Source organism: Ambystoma mexicanum, chromosome 7q, assembly GCF_040938575.1.
Source record: "Ambystoma mexicanum isolate Mex_15411 chromosome 7q, UKY_AmexF1_1, whole genome shotgun sequence".
Lineage (NCBI taxonomy): Eukaryota > Metazoa > Chordata > Amphibia > Caudata > Ambystomatidae > Ambystoma > Ambystoma mexicanum.
In genome coordinates, this window is record NC_090941.1 from 310,682,944 (window position 1) to 310,703,875 (window position 20,932).

Consider the following 20,932-nt stretch of genomic DNA (forward strand, 5'->3'; position numbering starts at 1 on the left):
AGCCAAGTTCGAGAACCGGGTGTTGGTTAAACCCAACGCTACCCCAAAGGAGCAGATGCCTCAGAACCCATGCAAATCAGAGGGGTTAAAGGACCCTTAACTCAGAGGGAAAGAGAAAGGAGACGGCAAATGCAATTGTGTCTATACTGTGGAACTTCGGGACATTTTCTACGGGATTGCCCTGTAAAAACACCCAAGAAAGTGGTAGGAGCTGCTGATAAAAGCCATATGGAGTCTGACTCGGGAAACAACCATGCCCGACAAGCGTAGAGGTCCGCTTGCCGAACTTGAAGAAGGATACTCAGACCTCGCACTTTATCATACCAATGGTCGTAATCGATCCAAGGCAACCATCATGTATGCACGCAGTAAAGGCATACATTGATAGCGGGGCTATAGGAAACTATGTGGACCACGAATTGGCTTCTAGGATGAATCTACCTCTCTGCAGAAAGACCACTTCGAATGTCATCACCACAGTCCATGGAACTGAAATTGCCTCTGGGCCTGTAACTCATTCCACCGCAGAGATGACACTATTGGGTCAGGATGGGCATCGAGAGACTATTGTGTTTGATTTAATCAAAGCCCCGCAGTTCCAAATAATACTGGGGATACCTTGGTTGGAAACACATAATCCTTGTATTGATTGGCAAGAGAAGAGAATAACCTTCCCGGATTGTGCACATAGTTGTTGCCCGAAAAATCCTTGAACGAAGGCCTGGCCGCAGTCGCTACTCCAGTCGTGCAGTTACCTCAGGAATATCAAGAATTCCAGGATGTTTTCCAAAAAGAACAGGCAAACACCTTACCACCTCACAGATCATACAATTGTCAAATCGATCTCATACCCGGTGCACAACCTCTATGAAGTAGGATCTACGCCCTTACTGAACCTGAAAACCTTCACCTACGACAATACTTGGACCAATACCTTACCAATGGCTTCATTCGTCCATCCAAGTCCCCTGCATCTTCAGCTTTGTTCTTCGTGCCAAAAAAGGAAGGTGACCTCAGAACGTGCATTGACTCCCGCCAATTGAATCAGATCACGGTTAAGAACCGATACCCATTGCCTCTGATATCAGAATTACTAGACCAAGTAAAGGACGCTTGCATCTACACTAAATCAGATCTCCGAGGGGCATATCATCTGGTACGTGTGAAGAAAGGCGACGAATGGAAGACTGCTTTTCGCACTAAGTATGGGTTATTCGAATACCAGGTGATGCCCTTCGGGTTGTGCAATGCACCAGCAGCCTTCCAGTATTATATGAACGATGTCCTTCGTGAACTCATTGACGTCTATGTTGTCGCATACATAGACGATATTCTAGTGTACTCCTCTTCAGAATCAGACCATGTGAAGCACGTTCGTGCAGTCCTAGAGAAATTACGTCAGCACAAGTTGTATGCAAAATTGGAAAAATGCATTTTTCATGCTACGGAAGTTGAATTCCTTGGATTTATCCTGACTCCAAAAGTAGTCTGAATGGATTCTCGAAAGGTGGACGCAATTCTCAAGTGGCCATCACCCAGTTCAGTTAAACGAGTGCAAAGCATTTCTACCGCAGATTCATTACGGATTTCTCACATGTTGTACACCCTATCACAGCACTCTTGCGAAAAAACAAACGCTTCTTGTGGACTGAAGAAGCTGAAAACGCCTTCCAAGAGTTGAAAGCGAAATTCACGTCTGCACCTGTACTAAAACACCCACGCCCTGAACTTCCATACATAGTTGAAACTGATGCATCCAGTTTAGCCATGGGAGCTGTCCTGTCCCAGAAGGATCCTGAAACTGGTCAACTTCACTCAGTAGCATTCTGGTCCAGAAAGTTTTCGGCACCCGAGTTAAACTATGCAGTTACCGATAAAGAGTTATTAGCCATCAAATCTGCCTTGAATGCTTGGTGGCACTAACTTCTCGGTGCCAGGCATACCATTACTGTAATCACCGATCACCGGAACTTGCAGTATTTAAAAACAGCCAAGGCCCAATCGTCACACCAACATTGATGGGCATTGTTCTTTGCCGAGCTCGATTTTGTGATCACTTATAGACCAGGCTGTAAAATTGGCAAGGCAGATGCCTTATCCCGAATAGGGATGGGAGAAGCACATGTGAACCCAGAACCGGTACCTATCATTTCAGAACAAAGAATTCTTGGCATAACTACTCTACAGACACTAGAGGATATTCAGGTAAAGATCCAACAACTCTTCGATCCAACAGCCCTGCAGGACTGGGTAAAGAAAGGTCCGGACTACTCAGTCATCAATGATCTACCTTATTATCAAGGGTGACTATTTCTGCCACACAAGGAACTACAAGAACTAGTCATCTCCAATTATCATGACACCCTGATGGAAGGGCGCCCAGGTATCGCAAAGACTGAAGCTAAAATTCAGAGACAACTCTGGTGGCCCTCCTGGCGAAAAGACATAAAGTCATTTGTAATGTCGCAGTGGCATTTGCGCCCAAAACAAAAGTCAGAAGAAAAAACCAGATGGAATTTTACAACCGTTGGATGTCCCGCCTACACTATGGCACACCTTATCATTAGACTTTATTACAGACCTACCTCCATGTAATGGATTTAACACCATTCTAGTTATTTTGGATCTTTTTTCCAAGCTGGCCCACTTTATTCCTTTAAAGGGATTACCTTCTGCGTCAATCCTGGCCAAGGAGTTCCTCGAAAACATTGTTCGTATACACGGATTTCCTTCCATATGGGTCTCTGACCGAGGTAGTCAATTCATTTCACATTTTAGGAATTCTTTTTGTCAATTGGCGCAAATCGACGTGAGGTTATCAACCAGTCACCTCCCCCAGACCGATGGTCAGATGGAGAGGACCAACTAGACTCTTGAACAATACCTGCGTTGTGTGTTACACCAGACTGAAGGTAATTGAAAGCACTTTCTATGGATTGCCGAATACTCATACAATAACTCTGTACATTCTGGAACTGGACAAAGCCCCTTTTATACCATATACGGGCACCATCTTCGAACCTCAGAACTTGACTCACCTCAACACTTAGAAATGCCCACAGTGAACCATCTGCACGCTACGATTACACAAGCCTTTAAGGAAGCAACTGAACATTTGAAGCAAGCGAAAGAAAAATACAAGAAAAATGCTGATCAGCATAGAAGTGATTCTCCACAATACCAGATAGGGGATCAAGTTTGGTTGGCCACAAAACACATACCTTTAAAGGGAACGCGGCCCTTCAGCCCTAGATATTTGGGACCTTACTCTATTAAGGCCATTATCAACCCGGTGGCCGTCAATTTGGAATTACCTGCTAGTATGCGGATTCACCCGTCATCCATGTGCCACTTCTGAAGCCAGTACAACCTGGAACAAGACTAACCAAGCCACCTGACCCCATCCTTGTAGACGGGGAACCCGAATTTGAAGTTAAAAGTATCCTGGATTCCAAAATGGTTAAGTCAAAACTTTTTTATTTAATCGACTGGAAAGGCTACGGACCACAAGAAAGGTCATGGGAACCTAGTGACCACGTTCATGCACCTAGGTTGGTGAGAAGATTCGACTGGAATTTCCCAGACAAATCAGGACCAAGGGGAAGAACGACTTTAGGAGGGGCCTTGGGGGGGAGTGCTGTCATGATGCCTACCCCCGGGCATCCAGACCAAGTCCAGCAACCCCAGAAGCAGGCATCATGTTACCCAGAGAAAACCCAGCAACCCTTGTTAGGGGCCATATGGGTACAGTCCTGGCGTCTATGGTGCCAGGCTCATATGGGGGAACAGTCCTGGCGCCATAGGCGCCAGGCTCGTATGTTAAAACGTACCTGATGCAGACCATGCTGCAAGAGATCCAAGCCCATATGAGGCTTGGAAGGGACTACTTTACCTAGGGACTATTTTGTTACTCGGGTGTGGTTGTGGAGGAATACTTACTTGGGACTACATTGCAGGCTATTTAAACCATTCCCGAAGGGCAGCACACGCTTTGCGTTATTCTGCATCCAGCAGCGTAACGCTCACCGTGGCTGCAGTCAGCATCCAGCCTCGTGCCATGCCCACCTCGAGTCCAGAGCTCCTAGAAAGAAGAGAAAGAAGAAGAAAGGTTAGAACAAGAACATTATTGGGTTTCTTACCTGATTCCGGATTCATCGCATCTTTGCACGAGAAAAATACGTTATTTTAAACACGACGCATCGCCAGCAGCAGCTCCGCGCCATACTCACCGTTCCTCGCAGCATCTCTACGATCCGGCACTGTCTCCATCATTAAGATGCCGCATTCCAGCACCTAAGGGGGAGAAGAAAACAACAAGGTGAGCCGAGAAGAAACAAATAAGGGCAATCTCTTGCCACCATATACTTACCTGATTTTACCGCCAGAGGTATCATTCACCAGAACGCCAAATCTTCTTACCCCACACCTGTAAGAAAAGAGACAGCAGCAAGTTAAACTTTGGCCTCATTTAACGGACAGTGTGGGATAGCACAGACTCTTAACAGAACGCTTTCAGCTGCCACAGAACTATCTTCATTTGAGTCTAAGCTGCAAGATAAACAAAGGAATTGGACAAGAGTGATTATTCAGACATTTTTGAACTCTTTAGAACTATATACTTACGGCCCTTCGCCAGGAGTTTTGGAGCCAACATTGTCTACAACTCTTCCAATATCCTCAAGCCAGTGAAGTAACTGGCCATAAACGCGTGCCTGCGTTCCTCGCAGGATGGAAAGCTCATCATTCAAAACTATAAGGTGAGCTTGGTGAAAGGGAATATCAGAGGTGATAAATGGGGACGCAGTGAGGGGCTATTACTCAACTCCACGGGTGGCTAATTCCCTTTCTCCGCCTCTAGGAGACTACTTCTACGGGTCAAGCAGACGAAGCTAGGTGGGCCAGTCCAATCAGTCATCTCTGCACTACGCATCACGTTGGTGGAAAGCGCGGCTGTCCAGTTCCGCCCGACACCCCTGTGGGAACCAGGTGAGCGTAACACTCACCTTAGCCAGGTCTTTGGGTGAAGTGATGGTGCTGGTGAGGACGCCACACACCGTTGGTTTGTTTTCCTTTTTTTTTTTATTCGGGCCAGGACACCATTCATGGTGCAGGGGGAGGGTTGGGAGGCGGGATTGGGCTGGGGAAGGGGACTGGAGTGCCGAGCGCTTCCATTTGAAACACTTTTGCAGTGTTTGGAAGCGTTGTGGGGCATCTGGGGCAGACTCACCTTAGCCAGGTCTTTGGGTGAAGTGATGGTGCTGGCGAGGACGCCACGCAACGTTGGTTTGTTGGTTTGTTTTCCTTTTTTTTTTATCTGGGCCAGGACACCAATCATGGTGCAGGGGGAAGGTTGGGAGGCAGGATTGGGCTGGGGAAGGGGGCTGGAGTGCCGAGCGCTTTCATTTGAAACACTTTTGCAGTGTTTGGAAGCGTTGTGAGGCATCTGGGGCAGAGTCACCTTAGCCAGGTCTTTGGGTGAAGTGATGGTGCTGGCGAGGACGCCACGCACCGTTGGTTTGTTTTCCTTTTTGTTTTTAAATTCGGGCCAGGGCACCAATCATGGTGCAGGGGGAGGGTTGGGAGGCGGGATTGGGCTGGGGAAGGGGACTGGAGTGCTGAGCGCTTCCATTTGAAACACTTTTGCAGTGTTTGGAAGCGTTGTGGGGTATCTGGGGCAGACTCCCCTTAGCCAGGTCTTTGGGTGAGTGATGTGAAGTGATGGTGCTGGCTAGGACGCCACGCACCGTTGGTTTGTTTTCCTTTGTTTGTTTTTTTTAAAATTTGGGCCAGTACACCAATCATGGTGCAGGGGGAGGGTTAGGAGGGGGGATTGGGCTGGGGAACGAGGAAGGGGACTGGAGTGCCGAGTGCTTCCATTTTAAACACTTTTGCAGTGTTTGGAAGCGTTGTGGGGTATCTGGGGCGGACTCCCCTTAGCCAGGTCTTTGGGTGAAGTGATGGTGCTGGCTAGGACGCCACGCACCGTTGGTTTGTTTTCCTTTTTTTGTTTTTTTTTAAATTCGGGCCAGGACACCAATCATGATGCAGGGGGAGGGTTGGGAGGCGGGATTGGGCTGGGGAAGGGGACTGGAGTGCCGAGCGCTTCCATTTGAAACACTTTTGCAGTGTTTGGAAGCGTTGTGGGGCATCTGGGGCAGACTCCCCTTAGCCAGGTCTTTGGGTGAAGTGATGACGCCACGCACCGTTGGTTTGTTTTCCTTTTTTTTTTTTTTTAAATTCGGGCCAGTACACCAATCATGATGCAGGGGGAGGGTTGGGAGGCGGGATTGGGCTGGGGAAGGGGACTGGAGTGCTGAGCGCTTCCATTTGAAACACTTTTGCAGTGTTTGGAAGCGTTGTGGGGCATCTGGGGCAGACCCACCTTAGCCAGGTCTTTGGGTGAAGTGATGGCACTGGCGAGGACGCCACGCACGTTGGTTTGTTTTCCTTTTTTTTTTTTTTTATTCGGGCCAGGACACCAATCATGGTGCAGGGGGAGGGTTGGGAGGCGGGATTGGGCTGGGGAAGGGGACTAGAGTGCCGAGCGCTTCCATTTGAACCACTTTTGCAGTGTTTGGAAGCGTTGTGGGGCATCTGGGGCAGACCCACCTTAGCCAGGTCTTTTCAGCAGCCCGTTCATGAGCAAGGTCTCTCTGAAGGCTGAGATGATACCGGTTTTCAGATGTGGAATGTGAGCTGTCACATTATGCAGCACGCGCTCGGTAGAGGAATACAGAGAAAAGACAGCAAAGAGGCACTGTTATCATGAACAGAGTATGCTTTAAAGCTGCAGTTCAAGCATTAACAAACTCTATGTAGACGAGGAGTAGATGTTTTTCTGGGTCAGTGAATGGATAATGACCCTTTAAAGGAAAGTAGGTTATCAGCAGACTTTGTTGGGGTTGGATAGTGGCTAATGAGGAAAGGGAGGATTCATCCTAGTTCAGGCGAATCATTATATGCCCCAGTCTTTGTACATCTTCCAATATTAGACACCCGTAACTTGCAAGTATTTAGAACACATAATGATTTAACTTCAAACATTGACAACACAGTCATTAACACGCCTTAGCAAAGGCCCTGAAGCCTTTGAATAGTTTACAGGAGTCAGTCTAAACGCCAAGTCCGATTTAATTTAACATCATACAAACATAATCAGGACCCACAGGATATTAAAGCATAGGTGTGAACATTTTGCAGCACAACAAGGCAATCCTGCGGCACACAATTTCATTTTTTGTGGCAAATATATTTAAACACACCTATTACTTTTACATTCGTCAGGAAACATAAAATAATATGTTCAGCTAAGAACACTACTCTTTGAACAGGTTTCTTTAAACTATATTGGGAAGTTTTTTCACCAGTACCTGATGTCCTCCTTCCCCACTATGTCCCCTAAACATTAACTCATGGAACCCTACCTCCGACCATCACCCCTGAGTGCAGCCAATAACTGGTGGTCCTCTTCTCCCTGCGCTGCCAAACAGCCCACACCTTGCATCCTGCCACACCTACACCTTTCCAAAAGCCACCATGCCTCATGCCTATTCAGATAGTGTCACCCCACCTTGCAGCCATGTTCTACATCCCAGCAGGTACCATGTCATCCATACACCCCAGAACATGTTCCTCTCCATTGACTTGAATGGCATTTACCTCTGGGAAATCTCGATTCGTCCTCCTTGGAGACTCAACAGGTTCAAAAGTATTCAAACCAACACCTGAAGTCCATCCCTGCCTGCCCACAACCAAACGCATTCCTGCCTGAAAGTGTGCCTTTCAAACCACCCTCCAACTTCGCCCATACCTTCTTTTCCACCTCAGAACATATATCTGCATACCTCTGATTATGCCTCTCCCTATCTCACACGTTTCACTTCCCTGGTTCCACAAAAGGACTGTATGAGTATGTCATTCAGTCCGGGTTGTATCTTTTGCAATCTGGAAGTAGTACTGCATTTAAAAAGGGAACATTAAATTTACAATTCCTAGAATGCATAGAAAAAAGATGTACTTTTCATCCTATTCATCTATGTAAAGTACCATCATGAATACTGCACTATGGAACTAATGAATGTTAAGCTGGTTTTGTGCTGCTTGAGTGACTACCAAAATATAGTTTACTATTGTTTGATAAAAAATACATTCTTCTTTGAGGGTGATTATGGCGTTCAGGCTGCTGCTAAATCCATTTGTTTGCAGCAGACTACATACACTTTCTTCTCTGGTGCGTGTGTGTGTGTGTGTGCGCGCGTGTGTGTGTGTCCCTCTCTCCTCAGTGCCGACTCTCAAGTGTGCTCTGCTAATGAAAGTGGTGACCACGTTTCTTAGTTAAAAAAAACAAAGGAATAAAGCTGAATCTTTAACAAATCTGTATTAGCCTATTTGACCTAAAACAGTTGACCGAATGACCAATTTAATAGCATTCTGCATGGGTGATTTGGCCTTCGGGCAATTTGGTAGCATATATTTCAAAAAACCAACCCCGGAGAGCGGGGGTTGAGGAGGTGTCTCCCTCTCCCCATGTTTGATATTTTGCAATTTTCAGGGGTATCCCTCGCTTACTTAAAATTGGAGGCGGGGGACAAAAAAATGCATATGCGTATAAATTGGGCCCGAGCAGATAAATTGCAGTCAGTTTGACACAATCCCAAAAGATTCGGTCAAACACACCCAAACCGACAAATCAGGGTGCCCCTTTCACTCTGGCTTGTGAAAGACATGTCAATATTTTGGTGGATAGAATCTACTGTGCTTCGTATAGCAATTGCAAAATGTCTATGAACTGAAGGGCTTGCATGATGTACCTGCTGTAGATGTTTGACTATGGTTACATGGAACTGTCCACTATTCAATTTCTCCTCCCCAGTACAAAATAATGGTGCTTGCATTAACAATCACATTTTCCCTCATTTTTCTAATCTACCTGCAACCTTTGTTGATCACATAATAAACCTTCACATACAATTTGCGGTGTCTGGTGTGACGTGCACAACACAGTCCGCCTCTTTGCAAGTTACTTTCAGGGGTTGTGTGGGCCGTTGTTGAATCACAGAGTTGGCTGGTAGGTCACATAGATCATTTCAGCCATTGCTGCCACTGGTAGCCATTAAACTGTGGAGATATGCATAAGTATTAATTTATTCAGGTTACACAGTTTCACCAATAAACACTGTAAAGGGTATGCAGCAAAGATCAGGCAAATCCTGAATCTGATGTTGTACACTAGTAAGAAGGATAGTGACCAGTTCTCTGGTTGATGAGGTTGACGATGGGTAGTACATGGTACATCAACCAGGCTCAGAAAAAGACAGCACTGACAGTAGTGTCCTAGGTCAGAAGAAGGCGGCAGACCCGTTTTTTGTCATGATAAACAAGTAATTTATTGAAATGATAAGAAAACGTTCATTCTAGCCCTATTCTATGGGTTTCCCACCTAACAAAACTAACTAGGGTTCTTGTCGTCAATGGTGAAGTCCCAAAAGTAAATAGTCTATCCTCTGTCTCAAATCTAATTAATCCTGATCCTACCACTAAGAGAAAACAACAAGAAGTGGAGGGGAATGGCTCCCTTCTCCTGGATAGGCTTTCCTCACCCTGGTAGCTGATTCTTAAAAAGTTCTCGTCTATTTCTTGGATTCATTTGTACAGATCCTCTCAGGGACTTTGTCACCGTTCTGGTGTCCCTCTTCTATCTTGAATTATATTGCATCTCTTAGCTGTTTATGGGATTTTACCCTTTATATTATGCTTTCTTGAAGTCTATCTGTAGTCTTCTTGTTCCTTACTTCTGCATAATCAATATGTCTCATATCTCATTCATCATCTTCTTACAAACTGCCCTTCTCTTTAGATTGGTTACAGCAGTCCAAACAACTATGTTTGCTCCCGTGTTGGGTTCCTGTCCTGTTGTACTGGGCAAGACTGGTTTGACTGAGATTTTTCAATGGGATGAGTAGGCTGTGTGTGTCCTTGGTCACCGTATCCCTTCCCGGTTCTCCCTCCTCTCCCATTACCATCTTGTTCGCAGACTAGCGGCAGCGGGTCTTTCTCCAGGTTCGGGATGGCACTTGGGGCCCGATTCATGGAATTGTTTGCATGGAAAATAGGGACTTTGCACGCCAAACCGCACACAAAATCCTGGTTGTTCATTCATGGAATCGACTGTGCAGTACTTTTTCATACTTTGAGGGGACATTGCACTGGCTGGGCCAATCACTGGGAGAGGCGGAGTGGCTTGTGCGAGATATCACGAAGAGCGTAGCTTATACAGAGGGCAGGGTAGAGGGCGAACGTAGAAAATGAGGAAGATCAAGGGAATATGTGGATATTAGGAGGGACGGACCACAGGCTGTCCATCACATGCCCACTATTGCATGGAACCATACTTATTGATTGCTCTGACCGCACAATCTCTCAGCCAGGAAATGGCCATGCAAAGCCCTCAATCTATCTGCCACCCGAAGACAGGCGTACAGACACTTGCGCATAGGATTCACCACGCAGAGGTAAGATCGGGTGTCATATTTCGTGGTGTGTGTATGCAGCCGGGGTTCCGTTCTAAGTTAGGGGTGCACATACACAGTTTAGCAGGGTGCAGGGATGGTTTATGGGGGTTCACACGCAGATTTTTACCCGAGTTACAAAAATTCACATGCATGTTGTCGAGGTGCCAGTAACAGTTATGGGAGACCCTATGTACTATTTCAATGGTGCATGTATTCATGTCCGGGTAAGAACACAAAGGTAGCTGTTTCTGTCCTTTTCTGCTTTGTGTAAGGGTTTGTCGGCAGCATTCCGGCCGTGACTTACAATTACGGTTCCTATGCGCGATGAATCCTTGAATCCATGAATACGCAGAGAGCGCAGGAACACATCTGCACGCATGCTGGCACAGAGTCGTTCTCAACGCGCAGGCTTTGCAGGATCTCTGTGCACTTTTCCATGAATCGGGTCCTTGGAGTCTGGACAGAAACTTCTTGGTTCTTTTTCGTTGCCCGGTGAGGCCAGCATAGAAATGGTCTCAGTGTTGTTCTTGGAATGATCAGTCCATCTTTGACTTGTCACGCCACCATTCTCCTGTTTCTCTTTTACTCTGGGTTCTCTTGCCCTGCACGGCTTGTCTCTCCGATCTCTCTGTGCCTCTTAGTTGCACCCATGGACCGTTTCCCCCTAACAGTGGTTTGCTCTGTTCTCAGTAGCTTGCATGTCTTGGCTGATTCGAAATTCCAGGGTTTCACACACTTTGCAGAGTCCTTCTTCCCATTAAGGTTAGCTTTCTGGGTCCTTCCCAGCAGAGCATCAATGTCCCTTTTCTCTTTCTGATGAGCATTTTCTCTTGTTCTTATGTTCTTCTTTGTCCCAGTTTGGTTCACTTCCAACCACTGAGCGATCAGCATTACTCGCTCACAGCTCTTTTTCTTCTCAGTATTTTCCTCAAACATTTCTTCAAATTGAATGTGTGATTAATGTTACAATACCAACAGTGACTTGTTCTGATGGGTGTCTCTAAATCCTGGGTGGTACTAATGACCCAAAACTAAGCATTTCACAGAGTTCCTAGAGGGAACGGCAGTCCTTGCACCAAAAGGGGAGTCGCTCCCTGTGTGGTCTTGCATACCGCCACCCCTAGGGTGAATGATGCGTTGCGAGATCACCTTCCTAGCCTCACAAGGAAAGGCTCCCATCTGGGGAGAAGTGACAAACCCAGCAATGCATCACATACACTTCGCCTTATGGGTATGGCATCCCCTTATTCAAATCTTCTAAGGAAATCAAAATTCCCTTGCTCTTTTCCCTTCCTGTGCTCAACAGTGAACCAGTATGGTTGGAGGAGAAGGAAGCAGCGCATTATTCAAGCGTTGGTATCCTTCCTGAGGCATAACCATGTCAGGGAGGAATGGTCTGTCACTTATTGAAAACTCTGTTCCTCCTATCCCAAATCATGGAATGTTCCAGACACGAATCTACGCCCTTATCTTCTTCCAACCCCAGCTGCCCATTATGGACATGACTAGGGTATCACTCTCGAGTCGGAATTTCATGGATTTATTTGCTTTTGGTTGTGTGTCTACTTGTAATTCATATAGGTGACCTCTCATTGGGGATGGCAGTAGTGCTCTAAATCTTCACCTTGATCATTGGCACCACAAAACCTCTTGCCCTGTTCTCATCAATGTGTCCATCAAAGGGGACATCCCTACCAGCTTTCCCTGCAGCTCGCATTCCATTCCCACCCTATTCACGCTCTACTTCTGGATACAATTAGCATTTATTTGTGCACTGCGGCTGCCTCTGACCTTGGCTACTCTCCTGAGGAATGGAAAAGGGGGTTTATTTTTGGAGTTGTGCTACACAGAGCCACAGCTCTATACCAACGCCTGTATTCTATTCTGTTCAAAGTGTACCAGGCCTTAGCCTCTAATATGGTGATACTTCTGCCATATTAAGACGCTGACCTCGCTTCTACCACAGTACCATTCTGACTCCATCTTTCAACTGCTTCAACTCTTTCCGCACCTCACTGCTGTTCATAACTTCAAATGCATCAATTAAACACTGGGCTATAATACTGCCTTACCTATAACCTCTGCAACTGCAACAGTAGTACATGTGTTGCTCTTTCCATGTTGCTATATGTAAGCAGAATAATATGTGTCAAACCTAACCTTCTGTTACATCATCCTCAATCTACTCCCACAATATGTTCTGCTAATATGTTTTTCTCAATATAAAGCTTTTTGCCTGGCTGGGATGCTGTACGTGCATCGCTACATTAGGAATCAGTCTGAAGGCTAAACTCCCTGTTGAAATTTTCAACATTAAGAATGAGTTTGCTGCATAGGATGTTCTTTACCATATCAAAACTGCCTTGATCTTGTTAACCCCATTTTAATTTATGGGGTTCCATGTTCTTAAATGTATCAGTTAGGCAAGAAGTAAGAGTAGAATATTGTTTTTGTCTTTGGTAGCAATGTAAGTTTTACCGCTTTAACTTTTTCTGTTGTTGCTGTAGTAACCCATTTCCCACAAAGAATCCTAAGTATTTAATGGCAGACTGTGCCAGATGACATTTTTAGGAGTTTGCAGCCAGCCCCGCTTTTGTTAGTGCTTTAACTATTTCATAAAAGTGAAAAAAGATGTCCCTCTCAGGTTTCGCTATGTAGTAAGATATCATAGAGGTATGCACCACAAAAATGGGAAAAGGGTAGATTACTCAGTCTATTAGGTGCTGGAAGTTGGTGGGTAACCATGCAACCTCCAGGGTAACACCTGGAATTGAAACAATCCCCAGGGAGTGGAAAAAGCAGTTTTCTCCCAGTCAAAAGCTTTTAAAGGCACTTGCCAATAGCCTTTTGTTAAATCAATCAGGGAGATATATCGGGTTTGGTCTAACTTGTTTATCAAGTCATCATTTCAAGGCATCAGATAGTTGTCAACTTGTGATATTGAGTTTCCTAAAATTGATGCAAAACCTCCACAAATGATCAAGCTTAGTCACTAACACTATTGGCGAAAACCAAGGGCTCTCCGACAATTTGATTATATCAGCTTCAAATTTCCAGAGGATTATTTCTTTTTGCACTTCTGGGATTCGGTAAGGTTTTAAGTTCACCACCTTGCCCTGGAGAGTTTGGATGTTATGCATAAAGTTCTTAACTCTTCCGGGATGATCATTGAAAACATCAGGGAATTGGTTTAGAAGATCCATCAGTCATTCTGCTGGTCAGGGCTCAAATCAAAAAGTAGTAACAAGGAACCAGAGATGTTGTTTTGTGAACGGAACCATTATTTTTTAATATGTAATAAATGACATTTGTTTGTTTTTTAGATTCACACTTGTCTGGCAATGGGGATTTGGGAAAGATGTGCATCTTCCAAAAAAGAAATTTGTCTGTCCTGAAGAAGGCCCATATTTGATTGTTTGTAGGGACACTAGGGATAGTGTCCCATATATGTAGATGGCTGAAACATGTCGACACATGACAATAGACTAACCTAAATAGATAGTCTAATATCTGCAAAACCACTCTAATAGAGTGGCCACGACTAACCTGTTGAATCCCATACAAAATAGACCGTATTTTGCCTTTTTATATAAGTGAGAAGGATATAGGATTGTGCAATAGAGATTGTAATATGTGTGTCGTACTTCTCACTGTGTGTTTTTCTACCTGTTTTAATTATTGGTGAGTGATTCTGAGACTTTGAATAAATTAATATAAAAGATGACATTTTGTGATTGTATTTTAACCTTGATATAAGATGGTTCCATTTTCCGTCACTCTGTTCCCTTGTGCAATTGTACTAATTGAGAAGTGATTCATCCTGCTCATTAATGCACTGTAGTTTACTCGGCCTTAGGTGGCAGCACTGAGAGAGGGGTAGCCAGTTCTCACTTTTCTATAGAACCTGGGATGGTAAACAGACATGCTGAGGGTTTTAATTTGCAGTATGTCATTATCTGAAACATGAATGTGGTTGTCTGATCTGTTAAGATCTCTTTAGGGAACCCCACTCGAGATGGGAAGGGAATACAGTGTTTCAAAATCTGTTGTTTTGTAATATTCTGGAGTGCAAAAGCTTCAGGGTACCTCTTGGCACAGTCTATTATGATCAAGATGTATTTATTCCTTAATCTAGATGGTTCAAGAGGTCCAATAATGTCTATATAGATGCAGGAAAATGTTACTTTGATAATGGGTGGTTTGGAGGGGAGCTGGTGGAATTAGTTGGGTTGTCGTTTCTCACATAAAGAACAGGTGGTCACAAAGTTCTTGACATCTGCATACATGCCCAGCCAGTAAAACATTGGCATAACCTGTCTTCATGTTTTAGTTATTCCTTGGTGAACAGAAGTCAAGTGAGAGTGTGCAAGTTCTAAAGTTACTCTTCAGTGAATCCACGGAATCACCAATTGTGTTCTCTGAGTAGTTTAGTTTAGTTTTGTTTTTTATTTGTGTTATCTTGCCCCGTTAAAAATGGTCTTTTTTTAATGAAGGGACTGCTCTGAGCCCTAACTCCTGCTTCTGGAATAACCTTAGAAAATGCCTTGGCATATATAGGATCATTTTGTTGCGCAAATGCCAGTATATGAATTAGGTCAGTTTCTTCTATCCGTGGGACTGATTTATCTTTTGGCTGTTTTGTCTGCCTCGATGAATCCTTGAGTGCCCCTTTCAGTTTCACCCTTTTCTTGAATCTCTTGGGAGAAAGTGAAGATGGTGTTTTCTAGAATCCTCTGTGCTATTCTTTCCCCTATTTTGACCTGATATGGTTGTTTCCCATGATTATGGATAAAGACCTTTAAGTCTCCCTTATAGTCTGGGTCAATTACTCCAGCCATGACATCTGGACCATTCCTTCAGGCTGACCCTGATTTGGAAGCAAGCCTAATGCAGTGGAGTAAAAACCTAGACATGTAGGGACCAAGTGTCATTCTCCTAACTCTATAGTTAAATTGGCACTGCTTTGTAAATGAAAGCCGATGGATTCAGCGGTGGCTACCCTAGCGGCAGAGGCTTTTGGACTCAACTTGTTAAACTTCAGGGTTCCCCATCTTTTGTCAACTGGACAGACTCTCACATTGACACCATATGTGGTAGATCAGAAGAAGGAGGCAGAGCAGTTTTTGTCATAATAACCACAGGTTTATTTAAATTATAAGAAAATCACAAGCGTAGAAATGGTCTTGATGTTATTCTTGGACTGAACAGTCCAACTTCTACTGGTCACGCCACCACTCTCCTAGCTCTTCTTTGCTCTCCATTCTCTTCCCCTGCAAGGCTTGGCTCTCCGCTCTCCCTGTGCCTCCTAGTTACACCCACGCACTGTATCCTCCTGGCAGAGCAACACACTGTTCTCAGCAGCTTCCATACATTGGCTGTTTCAAACTTCCTGAGTTTCACACACTTTCAGTATTCCTTCTTCCCTTTTTATGTTAGCTTTCTGGGTCCTCCCCAGCGGGGCAACAAAGTTACATTTCTCTTTCCGCTGAGCATTCTCTTTTGTTCTTTCATTCTTCATTGTCTCACTCTGGTTGACTTTCAACCATTGAGTGATCGGCATACAAACATTTGAATGTGGGGTGTAATGTTACAATAACAAACAGTGGTTTGTTCTAATGGATTTCTCTGAATCCTGGATGTTACAGATGGCCCATAAGGAAGGCTTTTCTGGAGTTCCTCGCAGGAACTGGAGTCTTTATCCCCAACACAGGAGTCTCTCCCTGTTCAGTCCCACATACGACCACCCCCAGGGGGAATGTTACATAGCAGGCTCACCTCCCTAGACTCACAAGGAAAGGCTCTCCTAGTCAGTGGAGAAGGAGTATATACAGGGTTTGGGGCAGTAGGGTTATCAAATGGTATCAGGGGTAACGTGGGTGTAAGTGGTAGGTGATTTTTGTTTGAAAGGGTTGAGCTTTAAAGCAGATTTTAAAGCCTGCATAGTTTTTAACATTGGGAAAAAGGGAGAGTTCCAGTGGAGAACAGCAAAAAGTGAGCAGCAGCAGAAGCAAGATGAAGCACAGAGTGGTTGAGGATGAATGAGATTAGAGAGTGCGCAGAGGAGAGTAAAGGGAGCAAGTGTGAGCTAGGGATGGGTGCAAGTTCATGTGTGAATTTGTTAACAGGAAAAAGGATTTTATTAGAGGGTGCAGTCCTTCATGGAAAGGCAACTTCCACGGGCGTGGTATTTAGAGGAAGGGAAGATTGGGCAAGATGTTATAGGGTACAGGGGGTGAAGTTGAGTACTTTGTCTGGTGGGAAAAAGGAATAGTGGGGGAGGCCAATTGTCACAGAGATTTGTCCTCACTCCTCTCGTGAAGGACACAAACTATCTAAACTAAATACAAGACAGTAATTCCAAAAAATCAGGCTTAACTCAATGAGGGAGTAATTCTGGTAGTGAAGAACCGATATTGCCAATTCCGCTAGAGAATTCACCACACTGGTATACTGAAACATATACATGTTAATATAAATTCACATATAGAATATCAATGGGATTATTTTATACTTGGGGTAACAAAACATGCAGTAGGGCACAGTTTATGTATAAGAAAGGGCCATTGACAGACTCAAGCTAAATTTATGCCCACTACCTGGTGGTAGGCACAACACATATAAGGCAAAGGGATGGCGAGGAGAAGGGGCACTAGACAACTATAAATCATATTTAGAGGGTCATAATCGGTGCCCAAAATTCCACACATGACTGATCAAGTTACCCCTGCACCTCTAGTACATAGCAGCATTCATTATACACAAGTACACTGTATATGACATATAGCACATAGAGGGAGATGGGGTATTAAGAGCCAACAACAGCTAGAGGGTCATCAAAAGTTAGGATTTGTTGACCCTCACGGTACAAGACCCGGCTTTATTACACTCCAGAAAATCAGATACCAATAGTTATCCACTGTAGCTTGCACATTTCCATGAACAAGAGTGCAATACAATGAGTTAAGAATAAATAACAAATCAGCAGTACCAGGTGAAGTACCAGGTAAGCACTTTCCAGAGCTACTTTACAGGCGTTTGAAGAGTTGGTAATAGTTTCCCAATGGAGTCAACTGGACAAATACAATAGGTCTGGTTGCAGTGATTTGTAAAAGTCAATTAACTCTAAATTCAACCCCACAAGTATGGAGAAGGCAGCAACTAATCCCAGGGGGTGCCAGAGGTAACCCGTTGAACACCTTCCAGTTCCAGGATTAAGACCCAGAAGCACCAGTGAGAAATAAAGCAAGGCATTTCAAATATTACCAAGAGTTTCAGGAGAATAAAGATGGATGGCAGTTTGCAGTGGAGAGCAGACCTTATACATTTAGGATGATTCAGGAGACTGTCAGCTTCAGAATACATATTGGAGCAGGTCCCATAGTTCATTGGTGCCCGGGTAGGAGGAAATCCCATTAAAAATGAGTTATCCCTGGATTTAGTGAGGTAAATAGTTTGTTGTCATGATTGTAGTGGTTCACTAGAGGCTTATTAAGAATTGGTAAGGCAATTGCTAGTTTTAAAGATTGATCACTTGGGAACAAGCAACATTGAAGAGGAAATAGTGGTGGAATGGTTGCTAGTTTCTATATGAGGGAAACACAGTTCAGCAGGGGTGCAGGATCATATGTCAGTCAAAGGCATTCATGCCAATTCTGAGAGAGACATTGGGGGAAAGCAAAATAAGACTAAGGTAGTAGAGAGAGTTGGTGGGAGAAAGAAGCAGGGACAGAGAGGGTGGTAGTGGCGTCCCAATTCTAGCAACATTAGATGATAGGTAGAAGGCAAACTCATTGGTTGATAGGGAAAAGTACTTGCAAGTGGTACAAGGGGGAGACATTATGGCTTGTAATGTGGATGAGTGTGTACTGGGGAGAGCAAAGAGATGTAATTAGGTTGGCAAAGTAGGATGATTTGGCAGAGCCAAGAGCTGTGGTGAAGGAGAGGTGAGGTGGCTTGTAAGTGAGAAGTAAAGAAGGGGGTGGTCATGTACTACTTGTGAAGATGGCACTACAGCTCAACTGAGATGCGATCCAGGGTTTTTGACAAGAGGTAGAAAAGGTGAATGTTAGTTACAGTCCTGTATTCGATTTTGAATCATCATGTACAAGTTTACAAAAAACAGTACATATACACAAAAATGAAAAACAATAATATTGCATCACCATTACACCAGAGATAAACAGCTTCTCCACCAATAAATCACACAGTGCTGAACTACAATCCTTAAAGTGTGAAAGAAGGGAGCCCTTTCTTAGCCATGCTCGATGAATATACTTAGACACATAATACACCACATTCAGGTTCAAGGTGGATTTCCAAAAGCCGATGGCTTCAAGAGGTGCTTAAACACCATTCAATAAAAACAAAGGTTTGAGATACCTAATTCCCAAATGTGTCCCCTTAGCCATGCTCGATGAATATACAGACACAAAATACACCACATTCACACCAATTTTTCAAGCATTCACAAATTAACATAAAATGGGTTAGGGACTCTTCTGCAGTTCCACATAGTAAACAACTAGCACCTGATGTTTTTTTTTTTCTCCATGAACAGGTAAACTTTCAAACAGCCCTGCATGAATTCTAAATAAAGTGCACACGAGTAGCTAGGGCTCACTATGTCAAGATAACTTTCATAGTCAAAGTTATTTTTGTTAGTCAAATATTCCGGTCCTAAAGCCAAAGTGAGACAGGAGCTTTCCATCTTCCTTCTTTTGTATTCACAAAATGCCACTTTATTTGGGATTTGGCATATTTAGTAATAATGGTGGCCTCATCCTAACAGCAAAGCAGGTCTAATATTGCAAGCCACTGCATGACATGGAGAAGCCACGAGATGGCACGCCCCCCTTCCAAAGATGTTACATACGCCAGAGCATCACAGTATTTTGTAAGGGTTCCATTACCTCAAATCTGTAGCCAGTACAACACTGGCCTTAGTGCAGCCTCCTCATCAATTGTGCCCAAGTCACATTCCATACGTACTAAAGAATTTGGTGCACTTTGAGGGAGTAAAAGAATAATTTTCAAAAATGTATTTTCAGAAAAGCTGAATGAATGAAATTGATATTGGTATATTGGTAATCAAAGGAGAAGCGTAAAGCCAGGAAAAAGTCAAAGACGGTCTGTTCAGCAGAGGAGTCCCCTGGAGGATTTAGAGAGCGAAGGGAGGACCCAAAAATGGCTGTGTTTTAGGCCAGGGAGTCAGGTAACAATTATCTATTAGGAGTGGTGGAGTAGGGGTAGCAGCAACACTGAAGTGGAGTATCGGGGGGAGGGGAGTCAGAAGGGGAGTGGTCAATTGGGAGTTTAGTAGAGGCATGTGAAAAGAGGAAGAGAAGTTCAAGAGAGTTCCCATGGAAGTGTGTGAGTATATCATTAAGTGAGTTAAGGGAGTGGTCAAAGAGGTGGGATCCAAAGGAGTAGTAATGACCAGTGAAGGGTTGAGAGGTCACACTCACATCAGTGGGCTACACTGACCCTTCCACCATCTGAATGATATTCTGCTGTTTGAAAAAGAACATAAAAACAATATTGGGCCTCATTACGAGTTTGCTGGTAATAGTCTGGTAAATCCCCCAAATTACCACTAAACTTGATTTCCACTACTGCCACTTGGTCCTTTGGGTTTTCCACAGGATTACAAGTGGTGGTTATTCCCCATTTATGGAATCCATGAGGATTTCTGAAAGATTTGCAGCTCATGGATTTACCACTCGGTAAATCCACCTATTTTTGGAGGTCAATTGGCAGGTTTACCTTAAGTCTATTGCATTAAGCCCCCACTTTAGTTTATATTTCAGTGTCTTGGTAAACACGACAGTAATAATGGAATTGCCTGCACTTTCTTCCCGCACCACTGAACGTATAATGAGACCCAACATGTTGCCATCGAAATGTGAAAGTTGATATGAGCACCACAACAATCTGGCAATGTGTCTTCCCTTAATAAAACTTAATATTGAGATTCTATGCACAGATGTTCGAAAAAATTGATACTAATCCAAAATCTCCCTTCTAACATCAAGATGTTTTCATACTCTCAGGTAAATTTCCACAACAAATGAATCCAAGGGTTATCATTCTACATTCTACTTGAACCCCAGCAGCGCCTGTAACATTTTAGAAATATGTGCCTGCTTTCAATAAAGCAGGTTGAGGATGATTGCTCCACGCACATCTCATAAGCCAAACGAAAATACGCCTACGGGTTATCGTTCACCAAGTCCATTGTACTTTCACATACATACTTTTAACAAGGAGCAATTCTCTGACAGCATGTTCTCCCTGGAGGCTGATTAGCTCTCTCCTTCTATCTTTTTCCTTTCAATGTTGTCAGGCCTCTGCCTGGCTTCAGAGCAACCGCTTCAGCAGCAGGGACATTGTACAAAAAAGATAGTCAGATGCTTAAATGCTGT